This window comes from Peromyscus californicus, unplaced genomic scaffold, assembly GCF_007827085.1.
Source record: "Peromyscus californicus insignis strain IS unplaced genomic scaffold, ASM782708v3 Scaffold_19__1_contigs__length_69161282, whole genome shotgun sequence".
NCBI lineage: Eukaryota > Metazoa > Chordata > Mammalia > Rodentia > Cricetidae > Peromyscus > Peromyscus californicus.
Window position 1 is genome coordinate 22,854,159 of NW_026294491.1, and position 14,405 is coordinate 22,868,563.

At 39.1% G+C, this 14,405-nt stretch overlaps 1 protein-coding gene across 2 annotated transcripts in view; it reads right to left on the reverse strand.

Moving 5' to 3' along the window:
• Ctnna3 (catenin alpha 3) overlaps nt 1-14,405 on the reverse strand; it is a 1,464,870-nt gene that overhangs the window by 1,107,795 nt on the left and 342,670 nt on the right. The gene's annotated exons all lie outside the window — the stretch shown is intronic.

Genomic DNA, 14,405 nt, shown 5'->3' on the forward strand with positions numbered 1-14,405 from the left:
CTCATGATCTCACAGTTCAGCCATAAAAAGATGATCTCATAGAAGTTGAAAAAATAACGGTGGTGGGCTGATAGTGGGAGGGCAAAAGGAGGGATGAACAAGGAAAGGCTGATCAATGGGAATTAAGTCAGCTAGGCAAGAGAAGATCTAACGTGATGTTGCAGACTAGGAAGGTTGAGGTAGCTGTGTGTATTTAGAAGGGGGAGAATAAAGGCCCTTGCAGGCTTTCAACACCAATAAATGGTAAGTGAGAAGAAACTGTATCTACTATGAGCTGAGCATACATGCATGCGCTCAAAACAGATTCATCAGCTTTATATTTCATCATCACAACAGCCTGGCCAGGTGGTTTAATATTCCTTTATTCAAACTGGGAAACTGTATATCAGAAAGAAAAGGAAAGGAAGGAGGGAAGGACATTTTTTCTCTGAATGTAGAAAAAGCCACTATCAGTTGGAATTTAAACCCACAGTCCTCAGATGGATATGATCTTCCCACCCTCACTTTTCCAAGCTGAGAACACTGGAATTATATGAATGAAGAGGACATATCTGGATTTTAATCTTACTTCTAGCCTTAAAGTATAGGATAAAGTCGCCTTGGTCTTTACTTTGGTCCCAAGATACCATTTTTCTTATTGAACTAATTAAATCACTTAAAAAGATGAAATTTCTTTATATTTTATGCCATTAAAGTGTGGTATGCTCTCTCAGTTTCAAAATACTCCTGCTTAGAAATTGTTTAGAAAATATTTAAACCTTATATTTTACTATTGTCCACCAGAGACAGGAAGGAACATGCAATCTGAAAGTATTTGAGGGCTATGTAAATAGACTGTACCTCTCAACAATCCTTGGAGGAAAGGCAAAATCTGTTAAAAATAGCATTTTTTGTTAAATACCAGCTAATCTTAGAATTCCTGATAAAAGAACCTTGATTTTTTAAATAACAATGAATATATAAACATACATATATTAGCATTTATCTTAAACCTATAGATTATGTTAACTTATGAGTATTTGATAAATTCAGAAGAATAAAATTACCTGTATACAGGTAATTTCAACTAACTAGCTAAAACATAAATATGCAAATAAACTACAGCCCATGCGCCTCCATCTTAAAATATATTATTAATGGGATTTTTAAACAAAATAGTGACACCTAAGCTGTTATCACCAGCTCCTAAAGGACAGTGAGTTCCACGAAAGCGGAATTCATATTTCAGAGGAGAGATGGATAACATCTCACAGTTCCACCACAGCGGAGTCATTAAGCCAGCTGCATGTGGGAGGGCTGTATTTCTCATTGGATTACAAATCCAATAAGAGTTTTCTTTACCTTTGAGTTACTAGCACCACAAATGCTAAATCAAGGCACTGTGGGAAAAGGAAAAGCCCTCGGATGTTTGGAGGTTTCTAGAATAAAACGCTCATGATTTTTTTTTTTTTTTTGCACCAAATGGACATCCATAGAAATCATACAGTTCTGATCGCTCATTAAGAACCCAGCTTGCAGGCTTTTGCAGCTGGCTCCCTTCCATCCTTGGCTCCCTCCAGTCCTGCCGCCAATGCATTCCTTCATTTTGACAACCCAGAAAGGCAGTGTGATTCTTACTGTCACTTTGTTTCATAGAGCATGTCCCTTCAGTCTCTGAACTGAAGTCCACTCTGGACTTCTTGTATAGTTTAAAAAAAAAATGCCAAAGCAAAATACTATAAAGCCGATAAAAACAAATGAAAGATAGCTAAATGTCATGCATAAAAAAATCCAAAGAAAGGGACCAGAAAATGGAGAACACCGGGGACTGAGGACATGAAGGAACCTATTCCCCAGTTTATGAAATATAAAAAACTATGCTGCATAAAGAAGATCTTGAAAATAAAAATGACCAAGAGGACATGTCTTTGGAAATCATAGAGACCCTGGAAATAGGTCTGTTATTTCACAGATCGGGCTTCTGAGGGCTGTCAATACTGTTGCCCCCAAGTGACAGCTGTGTCACATTCCAGTACTCTGAATATTTAAGAGTCTAAGTTTCCTTACAGTGCTCCTGTGGATCTGCGCCAGCTTCCTTAGTACGTTTCTGGCCAATAACCTTCCTTCCCTTTTTAATGACTTCCATTTTAATGACTGAAGAAATTGACAAAGACCCAAGTTTATTTGGGGATTTCCACATACCTATTATTTCCAACTAACTTATAATTAAACAGTCAGAATTGCATCTTGGGGGAGTCGCTAGGCATCCTCAGTAATGAGTGGGAACTTGAAGCATTCCTGGATGAAGGCAACCTATGCAAACTTTTCATCGAGAGAACTATTGTAGAAGGAGGAGAGAAGGAAGGACAGGGGGAGGGAAAGAAAGTGATAGTCTAGAAAATTTCCTAGTCAGAAAGAAAATAGCAGGGCTCTCAGGGTTGTTAGAAAACTAGTAGATTCAGGAAAGTCTGGACTGGTTTTTGCCTTAATAGATACAACAGCTCAATAATGACACTCAGCATTATTCCCTATGTCAAAAATCCAGAAAACAGTTAAGAGGTTCATTCGTAAACCAGTAGAATCAGGAAGGCCTGGACCATTGTTTGCCTTAATAGATACAATAGCTCAATGATAATCAGAATTATTACCTATGTCAAAAATCCAGAAAACAGTTAAGTGGTTCTAGCATCCTGGTACAGCCAAAGCAGCCACATCAAACTTGCTAAGAACATTCAAGGAATGCTTCTGCCACAGTCCTACCCCAGCACCATGCCATATGATGAGGATGGAAGACCCAGTCCTAGCTTCTCCCTGAGGAGGGAAATAAAAAAAATGATCCAAATTTTGCTTCTTATAGGAGCTTCTTGAGACACCATCTTCTTTCTTGTGTGTCTTGAAACATTGATGGAGGCCACCACTCTCCTCTAATCATGAGGGGCCTTTGAAAACAGACACTGTCCTTTGAATAATCAAGTTAACACATACCCAATTATACCCAGAATATTCCCTATGAAAAGTGCATGTAAAGTCATAAAGTAACTGGCAAGTTGAAGATTAATAAAATTATAATTAGTATCTTTTCTAGCCCCAAATATCAACAGCAAAGGAAAAGTAGAAAATCCACTAATACACAGAAGGTAAATAACATATTTGAATAACCAAGAGGTTAAAGAAGGAATAGAATGTGAGAAAACATTGTGAGACTGACCGAGTGAAGGCATAGCACATTAAGGTTGATGAGAATAGCAAATGCAATATGAAGAGGAAAGCTTAGGGGGCTGGAGAGATGGTTCAGTAGTTAAGAGAGCTTGCTGTTTTGCAGAATATCTGCGTTCAGTTCCCAGCACCCAAGTCTGGTAGCTTACTTTTGCCTGTAACTCCAGCTCCAGGGGGAGGGGGAACAATGTCCTTTTCTGTACTCTTCAAGTGCACACACCCACACAGAGACACACACATTTGACACATAATTTAAAATATTTTTGAATAGGGAAGTTTATATAACAAATGTCTACATAAAAAAAATACCAGTCAGTCTACATCACACACACACATACACACATACACACATACACACATATACACACCACACACACACACACACAAAAAAAACTGGAAACAGAAATTAAAATCAAAACAATCATAAGTAAAACAATATCCAATCAGTAAAAATAAAATACAAAATTGAAAATGATTTAAAGAAAGCAGTTAAGTTTTTTTAAAGATATGCATTGATAAGCTGTTATCAAAAGTAAGAGAGGAACTTAAACACATAAAGTAGAAAAATAGAGACAATGCAACAAGATGATGCACACAGAGAGTAAAAGGATGGTAGCAGACTACTGACAGTTTCACAGCAGCCTATGAATGGCCTATGAAACAAATGAGATAAGTCCTTGAAACTTCCAACCTCCCCCAAATTAATCATGTGGAAACAGGAAGTTCCAACAAATCTACACCTGGCGTGGAGACTAACTTAATCATCAAAAACTCACAGGAAAGAGGATCCTGGAAACAAATACTCCCATCGGTGAATGCTACCAAATGTTTTAAGAATATCAATACCAATCCTCAGTCTCTCGTAACCAGATGAACATTACAGACCATGTTATCATGATACCAGACTAGTATCACCATCATACAAAGCCAGGCATAGACACTACAGAAAAGGGAGAAAGAAAATGAAAGGTCAGTGTCTTTGGTGAAGAACTAAATGCTTTCTCCCTAAGATGAGCGGCAAGAGGCTATTAATTCTACCGTGTTTCTTACCATTTATATCAGTATGTCATGTTCTTGGATTTGAAATCTGAATGTAGTTAACAAAATGTGCCCAACGTGAAAATTTCTCTGCACTATTTTTGCGACTTTCTTTGAATCTCAAATGATTTTAAAATTTTAAAAGATAACTTTTCTTAAATCTTAGCTTTTGAGAGGCATTCCTGGGACACCAGAATTACATAAGATGGATGGAAGAACGAGAGTCTTTCCAGAGGAGTTGAACAGCAGAACAGAAAACAAAGCAGCCCTCCAGTAGATTTAGTTTGCTGGTGTTTACAAGTTCTAGGTTTTATGTCAAAGTAAATAAAACGAGCAGTCAATATGGCTTAAGGAATGGCAAAATTGGGGCCAGCTTCTGTTTTCACAAAACACAGAAAAATCATCAAAAATGGTGATTATCGCATCTATTTTGCACCAAACAAAAGAATTAATTGCTCTTCTCTCTCCAACTGTAGAGCGATTGCCAAACTTACCTTTATGCAAGCTTTGTGCTTTCTTTGCATATTCCTTTTTTTTTTCCTGAACCTCAGACAACACTAAGATTCAGATTCCCATTGTAGAGGAGCAAGGGAAACTTCTAAGCAAGAAGATCTAAACGGATACTTCCCTCTGGCCATCCTGCAGCATGAATTATATTTTATTTACTGCTTCTGATCCAGTACCACTGAAGAGAAAGCAACCCATCATCATACATATTTGGGAATTATCAATAGTGGATGACCTGGAAAAGTAGTTTTTCAAATGCAGTCACAGCTACTACTATTGCCAAAGTACAGTGGGCATGCACCAAACTTCTAACTGTGCGTGAGCATAACTCATCTAGGCTCTTCTTTTTCCACACCTGATCTTTGACTCTGACTCCCTGTAGTTAGATAAGGCTCACCCACTGCAGACCTTGGTTACAATGATGGCTACAGAGGTTGAGTTTTACCAATAACTTAAAGAATATAAACTTGTGGAAAGCAACTAAACCTATTAATAGTAGTAGAATCTGGGTTTTTTTTTTTATTTCTACATGTTTCTGCTTACTGTCTTCATCTCTGTAATCTTCAACCTCCGTGATTATCAGATGAGTCTGTCTCCTTCATACCTTCTAGGTCATGCCTTCCATTTGGTATTAAGATACTCTCCATCTTCTATGTACTTTGCAAAGTCAAGTCATTACATATCAAGTTCTGTAGTGTTCTGGTGATCAACTGCTGTGTGCCAAGCTATATTAAAACCTAGTGGCTGGAAGCAACAGCTATTTCATTGACTCTTGTGGTTCTGAGAGACTGGAGTCATTTGGGATTTCACACACCAGGTCTCTGCGGCTTCGGTGGAAGTCTGGCTGCAGCTGGAGTGAGAAAAGGGTTAACTAGACTATATATGCAAGAGAGTGCATGCATACATAGTCCCTGCAGCTCATGCTAGCTTTCTGCTGTAAACTCAGCTAGGTCTATCTGCTGACTATCTCCCTGGCTGGGAACTCACCATATATCTTGGGTCCTATACTCCAGCAGTTTTATGTTCTGAAAGGGAACATTCTAAGACTGAGTAGAAGCTAAATATTATGAGTCACTAATAAAGAGAGATGGGCTTATATTGAAGCTTGGGTTCTTTTTAAAAAAAACAAGTAAACTTTGTTTAATCAAATATTGGGGGAACAACGTTTGACATTTAATGGCCATTGTTTGATTTCATATCTGGCCTCTCCTTTCTCACCTAAGTTATGCATGTCCCCACATCAAGCGCTGTGATTCCTGCCCTTGTGTCTTTGACAGGCTATTATCCATCAGCTGTATGCCAGGCTCCTGCTCGTCCTCTGAAGCCAGCAGAAGCATGCCCTCCTCTGTGAGGCCTGTGGTCCTCTCCTCCTGGAGTGAGGAGTCCTCCTCTGAGGGCTGTAGTACTTGGCACTTTCCATTGCTACAGCTTCCTTGTCTTAATTTTATTTTCTTATTTGTTTTCAATGCATCCCAGCCACAGTTTCCCTTCGTCGTGCTCATTTTACTTGTTGCTTTGGCTCGTCCCTTGACAACCAAGATGTCGGTTTTTTTCTGATCCCGAAACCACCAGTTGCATAGGGCAGTGTCTGTACAGGAATTCATGTGATCAGAAGTTGTGTCTCTGCCAATAAAACTGGAAACTGAAATAAATTTTAGCTATCTTTCTTGGCCCATGCAGAATCTGTCAGCAAAAAAAAAAAAAAAAATTTAAAAATGTGTTAAATGTCTCTCAAAGTCCTCCATATGTATCATTGTATTTATAATGCATAGAAAGTCACACACAATCTCCAGATGGTCATACAAGGCAGTTTGCTTAGAACCAGCCGAACTTGAACCTCCTGTAAGACAATTCAGCCTGTTCATTGTTTTAATGAATATTCCCTTTCTCAGAAGCATCACAGTTTGGATGGCAAAGTATGTTTATCCCAGAATTCCCAATGGTAAAGTAAATGCTCTCAAGAGACCAAATACCTAGTTGCTGAGATAGGATGCTTTCTCCTTATTCAGGGCTAGAGAAAGGACGATTTCACTTTGGCTGTTAGCTGGAGTTGTGGGTCATGCGTGTTTCCCTAGATGTCCTTTTCCAGGAGATTTCCTTTTCAGCTTGAATTTTCAACAGCTTATGACTGGCATATCTGTCCTTCAGTAGGGTCTGTCCTTAGTTGCAAGAAGCTCTTCCTAGGCCGCATGCCCACAGGAATGACCCGTAGCCAATGGCTGATAGCTACAGAGAAGATGACTCCATTGCCCTGTGTTAGTCTTGGGCTATCCTGAAGGACACCCACCTCCAGAATTCTGAGGCTTGAATCACAAAATCTCCTCAGTGAATTCTTACTCATGCTAGTCTTTTTTTTTTTTTTTTTTTTTTTTTTTTTTTTTTTTTTTTTTTTTGGTTTTTCGAGACAGGGTTTCTCTGTGTAGCTTTGCACCTTTCCTGGATCTCGCTCTGTAGACCAGGCTGGCCTTGAACTCACAGAGATCTGCCTCTGCCTCCCAAGTGCTGGGATTAAAGGCGTGTGCCACCACCGCCCGGCCATGCTAGTCTTAATTTCAGTCTGCACCCATGCTATCTGACAATTCTCTTCCTGTCACCATCAGATACTGGCTAGCAACCGTGCTAGGCACAGGACCCTTAAATTTTGTAGAGGAAAGAACAGTTCGTGCAAAGATTCTTGAGTCCCACTTTATTTCTCTCTTTTTTTTTTTTTTTTTTTTTTTGGTTTTTCGAGACAGGGTTTCTCTGTGTAGCTTTGCGCCTTTCCTGGAACTCACTTGGTAGCCCAGGCTGGCCTCGAACTCACAGAGATCCGCCTGGCTCTGCCTCCCGAGTGCTGGGATTAAAGGCCTGCGCCACCACCGCCCGGCCACTTTATTTCTCTCATTTCTACCATCCAACCTAGTTCTTTTTATGTAAGAAAACACTTTAAATAAAGCCTATTGTTATTAGAAGAAGAAATAAATAAATAAAACTAGGAAGCAGTACCAGAATACTAGGAAGTACAGGTGCCCTATTGGGAGGAAGCAAGCAGGCAAAACCATACACAAAGTGGATGACCTGTATCATAGACCTCTGGTAGAAGGCAACAGTCAACAGGTCCTTGACCTTCGTGCAAATAGGTTGATTATGCAACCTTCCAGAGCTTTCCCTGTGCAAGACTCTGGATGTAGTCCACATCTCACCACTTAAGGTATCCTCCACTACTTTTCAGTTATTTTAGTTTTACAGACATCACAGAAGCTGCACACATAAAGTCTCACTCACGGAATTACCTAAACATGAGCTGAGCAAGGACAATAACAAGGACGTGCTAAAGTGAGCAGGGAAAGTCCATGAGGTCTCAGCCCTACACAGACAAACAAGCAACTGAGGAACGCTGAGAGTGGGGGAAATAGTCTCCCCAAGGAAGAGCCCAGCGATTCGTTTTGTCCATACAACAACGATTATTAAAGAAGAAAAAAAAGATGCCAAGAGTTTGAAAGAAAACAAAATGAGATCTATGGGGGAAGAAAGAGAAAGGAGAAATGATATAATTATATTATAAACTCAAATTAAAAGAAGTAGTAACAAATTACCATGTTCTCCCCTCCTGTGCTTGGCTTGGTCTGGATATTTCCTGGTTTGTTTGGTTTTGTTTTCAATAGTGGCTATCTGATTTTTTTTCCCTTAATGCTAGTGTAATTCATAATTATGTACTTAGAGTTTCAACAGAATTGCCCCTCTTTGATTTTTAAATGGGATTAGAACATTGGAGCACAATGAAGAGATTTATGGGAATCACCTGTTCCCTCAGAGAAGACTAGATTCCTTTTTTCCTACCATGTACTGCACAAACTCTCTGAAGTCCCAAAGAGAACATTCCCTAGCAGACTTAGATGACCCCAAACATAGCATGTCTGAAAGACTCAGACACTCATAGGCAAGTCATTCAAATAACTAGAGAGCTGTGAGGAGAATACTAGGCCCCCCATCAGCTTGGGAAATTAATTCATACTCTCAAGTACCTATGAAAAACCCAGTCCTCACTGTAAAAAAACAGGGAATGTGAAACCAATTTTCCCACTTAAACAGACCCTGGTACTTAAAATTATATAGAATTTCTCTAGATATACTGTTCCTACATTTCAGTTTCAGTACCTGAAGCAGGCATTTCATTTGGGCAGTTCCTTTATCTTTTCCTGAACTTTGGCCACATGCTCTGATCTAAGTTTGTCAGCTCTGATTTTAGCAAATCTAATACCATGTAGACCTAAAAAGGATACCATTTATTTCTCTTAAGTTAGTTAAGGTTGTAAAAGTCAGATAGGTAGAAATCGAAAAACAGTGTTCCCAATATAAGCGGCCATTCAATCACCATGGCACATTGTGCAAATTTAGGAAATAAGACTAAGTGTCAAGTACAGTAAGCCTAACTTGATAACAACTAATTCTATTATGTAGTCTACAGGGGGAAAGCAAAGAAAAAAAATAGTTCTGAAAAATTCTCTACATTTCCAGAATTTCTGTTTGTTTTCTTTTGTGCACACACACACACACACACACACACACACGCACACGCACACGCACACACACACACACACACACACACACACACAAATATTTCTGTGCACAAGTGATAGGGGTGCATGTGCACATGTGTGGAAAGGTGCATCTCAAGTATGCACCTCAGGAGCCATCCTCACTGTTTATTTTGAGGCCGGGTCTCTCGCTGAGCAGGAATCTTGCTGACTCAGCTCAACTCTCTGGCCAGCAAAGGCCTGCTGCTACCTCTGCAGCACTGAAACCACAAGGGCATGCTGCCACTCCTGGCTTTGTTATGTGGGTCCTAAGGGATGCAACTCAGGTCTCCACACTTCCACGGCTAGCACGTTACCAACTGAGCCCTTTCCCTAACTCTACATTTAGAAAACCTTTAATCCTAACAGCCATTTCTCACAGACACTCCTAGCCACTTTTTTAGAAGAAATTAGCTAAGGCAGAGATCGTTTCCAAAGTGGACTTTCAAGACAGGAGTAGAGATTGTATAAGTAAAGGGGGATCGAAGACTATCTCTTTGTAGGCTTAACTAAAGCATCAGAGCTTCCCAAGATAGGTAATGCATTAAACTCAGACAAATGAAATTGATTTCTGAATACCAAAAGCCAGTCCATTTGATTATTTATTCTCTAAACAATGAGAATTAAATGTGTGCTTTCACATATAGAAACATAAATTAGTCCTTAAATGAAGCTCAGGTCTGACTCGTTTATTCTGGCAGCAACATCTCTCACTCGGCGCTCTAAAATTTCTCTACAGTTAAGAATCGCTTAAGTGCTAACTTTACCAGTTCACATATACCAGCTGAAGGTCCTATGCAGCCATGCATCCAATATTCAACACCAACATGATTTTAACACTCCCCCAAAAACACCTGTGACTGCTGATATCTTAAAACTCAAACTAGTCATCTTCAAAACTTTATTTCCATTAGCTATAAAAAGACCACCATGTAAAGAAAAGTCATTCCCCTGTGGCCTTTCTCTCTTTAGAGGGTAGTTTTGCTCCAGTCTGAAAAATTGGGGAAGTGTATTCTTTTCCAAAGTGATGAACTAGACCTAGCCAATCATGGAAGTATAACAAAGCCAGCAGGCATATCTTAGGAATATCTACTCCCAGGTTTTAAGAGAGAGAAGTCATGTTTTCTTTGATTCTCAGTGTTCTCTGGAGTATGTCTTCAAATGAAGGAAAATCCTACATTGGAACATGGCCAAATGCAAATCCAAATGGTGGGACTATGATTGAAAAAAAAATAACAAATGTTCCTGGAGATTCACACAGATTTTTGGAAGAAGCTGTACTTTGCAAAAGAAGATGTTTTGCCACAGGAGCTCTGTCATATAAACTCAGTAGGTGCCTGAAAACTCATTTCATTGTCAAAGAGGTTGTTTCCTTATTACATGGCATATACAGTATGGAATCATTTTATTCATTCTTCCTTTTAAAAATGCAACTCAGCTTTTTCTAAATGCCAGGCATTGTATCTGGTGTTTGGGATAAAAACAAACGAAATGTGCATGTGATTTGCCTGCATAGACTTTAGAATCTGAGGTCTATTTCCTACAGTGGGTTCAAAAGAAAAGAATTGCGCAATTGACTAAAGACTGATGTTGGCAGCTGGGGTGAGTTCTCCAGAAATGGTGACTTCCTAATTTTCATAACCTATGGATGTTATCATTAAAAATGGGATTGCGGGGTCAAGGGTCTTAAGATGGGTGATGAACCTGGACAGTCTAGGTGGACCTCATCTAAACATGCAAACTCTAAGTGGCAGATTCCTTTCCAAGTGTGTCCAGGAAGCAAAGTTAGAAGCACACAGCACTTCTAGCTATGAAGAGGACCGTGAGTAAAGCAATGAACATGTCATCTACAAGGTAGAAATAACTACAAAACGGATCCTTACCCAGGGCTCCAGAAAATAATGCAGCCCTCCAACATGATGACTTTAACCCAGTGAAACCTTTGCCAGGCTTTTCACCTGCAAAGCTGCTAAGGAATTTGAATAATTAAGACATTAATTCTGCCAGTCCTGAGGGCACACGTCTTTAATCTCGGCATTTAGGAGGCAGAGGCTGGCAGATCTCTGTATGTTAAAGGTCAGCCTGGCCTACAGAGTGAGTTCTGGGACAGACAGGGTTACAAAGTGAGACCCTGTCTCAACAACAACAACAACAACAACAATAAGATATTAAGTGTGTGGTGATTTGCTACAGCTACAATAGAAAACTACTACGGTCTGTCTGCTCTCGGTTTTTCTCTGTTTATTTTTCTCTCCTCTCCCTGCACACCACCCCCCCCACACACACACACATGAGACATGCATATTGCAAATGTCTTCCTAATGTGACAAGACATATACAGAGATTCCATGACAAATACAGTCCAAACTTCCTGGTTTTTAAAAGAAGGTTATTTCAACTCAAAATAGCCATGTGCTCGGATGGACTGAATCTGAAATAGTCATGTAACACGGCTGATCTGATCTGGACTCAACAGACACTAAATGTGTAGCTGAGCCTTGATGGAACATTCGCCTAAGAGATCTATGGACACTGATGAGCATTAACGACACTTGAAGTTTTTGTGATTGTCTTTGTGCCTGCGCTGTAAGGTTGGGCAATCTAACTGGGCCGTTTCTCGTTGTATGAGTCTGTAAAAGCAAAGAACCTTTCCTATGCATGTCCTGAAGTGGGGTCTTCATCAGCACAGCTCAATTACAAAAGGTACTGATGGATCCAAAGCAGGTCCATCAGGGAAGATGGAGTATTCTTCAGAGTACCAGAGCTCTCCTGAAGATGCTGTATAAACTGAGTGAGGTTTGAACTCAGCCCCATCCCACAAAGAATATTCCTGTCTGTGAGAACTGATGAAGGAGGCTGGGCAGATGGCTCAGCAGTTAGGAGTACTTAATGCTCTTGCAGAGAACCTGTTTTCAGTTCCCAGCACCCCTGTGACAGCTCACAACCATAGGTAACTCCAGTTCCAGGGGACCTGGCGCCCTCTTTTAGCCTCTATGGGAACTGCAAGCATGTGGTAAATATACACATATAGGCAGAACATTCATATACAAAAAACAAAAACAAATAAATCTTTAGAATGGGATCCCAATGGATTAAACACTCTGCTCCAGTAGCCTTCAAAAAACTTAGCAATTTTATTTTGGAATATGTATATTTAAGTAGGACCAGGAAATATGTCTAGGCATATTTCGTTGAACTGACAAGAAATGTTCTGAGACAGATTGCCAAGAACAGGCTTTGTACCATCAAATACCACAGCCCTTCTCTCCAGAAGGTGACCTTGGCAACCATGAAGGTAGTTCACGATCATGGGCCTGGACCAAAATGTCTTCGAGGTTCTGTGTTCTCACTCCACAGGTAGATTGACCTTCTGGGAAACAACATTAAGTAGCAAATAAAGATTTGTTTCATGTATTAAAAGTGACTGGAAAAATGTTTCTCTGTGTGTTTTAAATACGAACAGTCTCATTTTCATTTTGTATCAGACCACACAAATCATGAATCTATCACTACTAAATCTGTGCGGGTTAGTGTATTAGTTTATAAATCTATATATCTATAATGAGTGCAACCTTCTATTGTAAATAAAGTGAACTTTATCTATGATTTCATAATTTATATGCAAAATAAGTATATGTATGACTTTAATACACTTTATGAGGATGAGAATAATATTTTTAATACTTTTCACTTTCTAGGTTTCTTGTGATTGATGAACTGCCCTGAGCAATCTTTAATAAGAAAAATCTCATATGCTAAAAATGGTAACACCCTCGCTTCAGATATTCAAGCAGGACATGACATTACTAACATGTTCTTCTTATTAACAAAATCTGCTTCTCAACTTTTATTTCTTGATAGGAAAGAGCTTTTGGGTCAGCAGTCAAATCATCAAATATTAAGAATACAGAGATACATCAAATGTGTTCAAGGGTCTTGAAAACTTATTGATTTTAGGACATTTCACTTATCTACCTAAAGACTCAGAACAAGCAATCTCAGGCTTCCCATGTCTTAACCAAAAAAGTCATATGCTGCACAATTAATAATTGCCCAAACATATCTGTATATATCTTGAATTGCTCCACTTAAAAGAGGGTAGATAAACAAAATGTTTTAATACATCTATGTAATTCAATGATTTAAGAAGTTTTCATGATTAATATATAATATTCTCTCTTCATCTGTAAGGGATACATTCCATAATACCCAGTGGGTACTTGAAATATACAATTTTTCCTATATAGACATACCATGACAGTTTTATTTACACTTTAAGAATAGTAAAAAAAAAAGTGAAAAACAAATTATATAGAATAATAAAATTCTACTGTATATAGAAAAATAAAAACATACTGTATTGAAGTTATTTTAAAATATAAGCTTTTTTTAATTTTACATGTAATTATTTCAGTGGACAGTTGGCTATAAGGAGTTAAAACCACAGGATCGAATCCATGGATATACAGGGAGGACTGTATAGCTAAGTTATCCTGAGATCCTCTTGTCTGTTTTAGTAATGGCATCTGAAGTGAACATTGGTAACAGGTGCTCCATCAAAGGATATATATATACAGTACAGAATCAAACAAAACGGACCTTGAAACAAATACTTATAATGTCAGCATTTTCAAACTTTCTGAGTGGATCCTCCCAGCAGGGAATCTTATGGCACCATATCCCATGGGGAGAAGACAAAATGCCTTCCAATCTGCCTGGGCTTTTTACCTCTTCAAATACAGCTCCAGACCTCCACGTCACTGACGTATCTTATACCACCTGAATTCTAACTTCAAGTGTCCCTTTGTTGCCAATGCTACTGCAGCCAGCACACCACTCTCTCTGCTTTTGACCCTCTAAACTAATGCTCAGTGCTTGTTTTGTTCCTCCAACCCTGCCTCTCCAACTGAGATTTAGATCGTCTACAAGCAACCAACCACGTACAAATACTTCTCTGTTTCTGACTTCAACCCTCCAAGCTCTCAAAATTAGGCTTCCTCCTGAAAAACTCACAGAACCCACTCTCAATGTCAATTTCTATAAAATCACCTACTCCCTCTGTAGGTGACTATACACTTTTCATACACAAAAGCGGCCCAGCAAATGCTC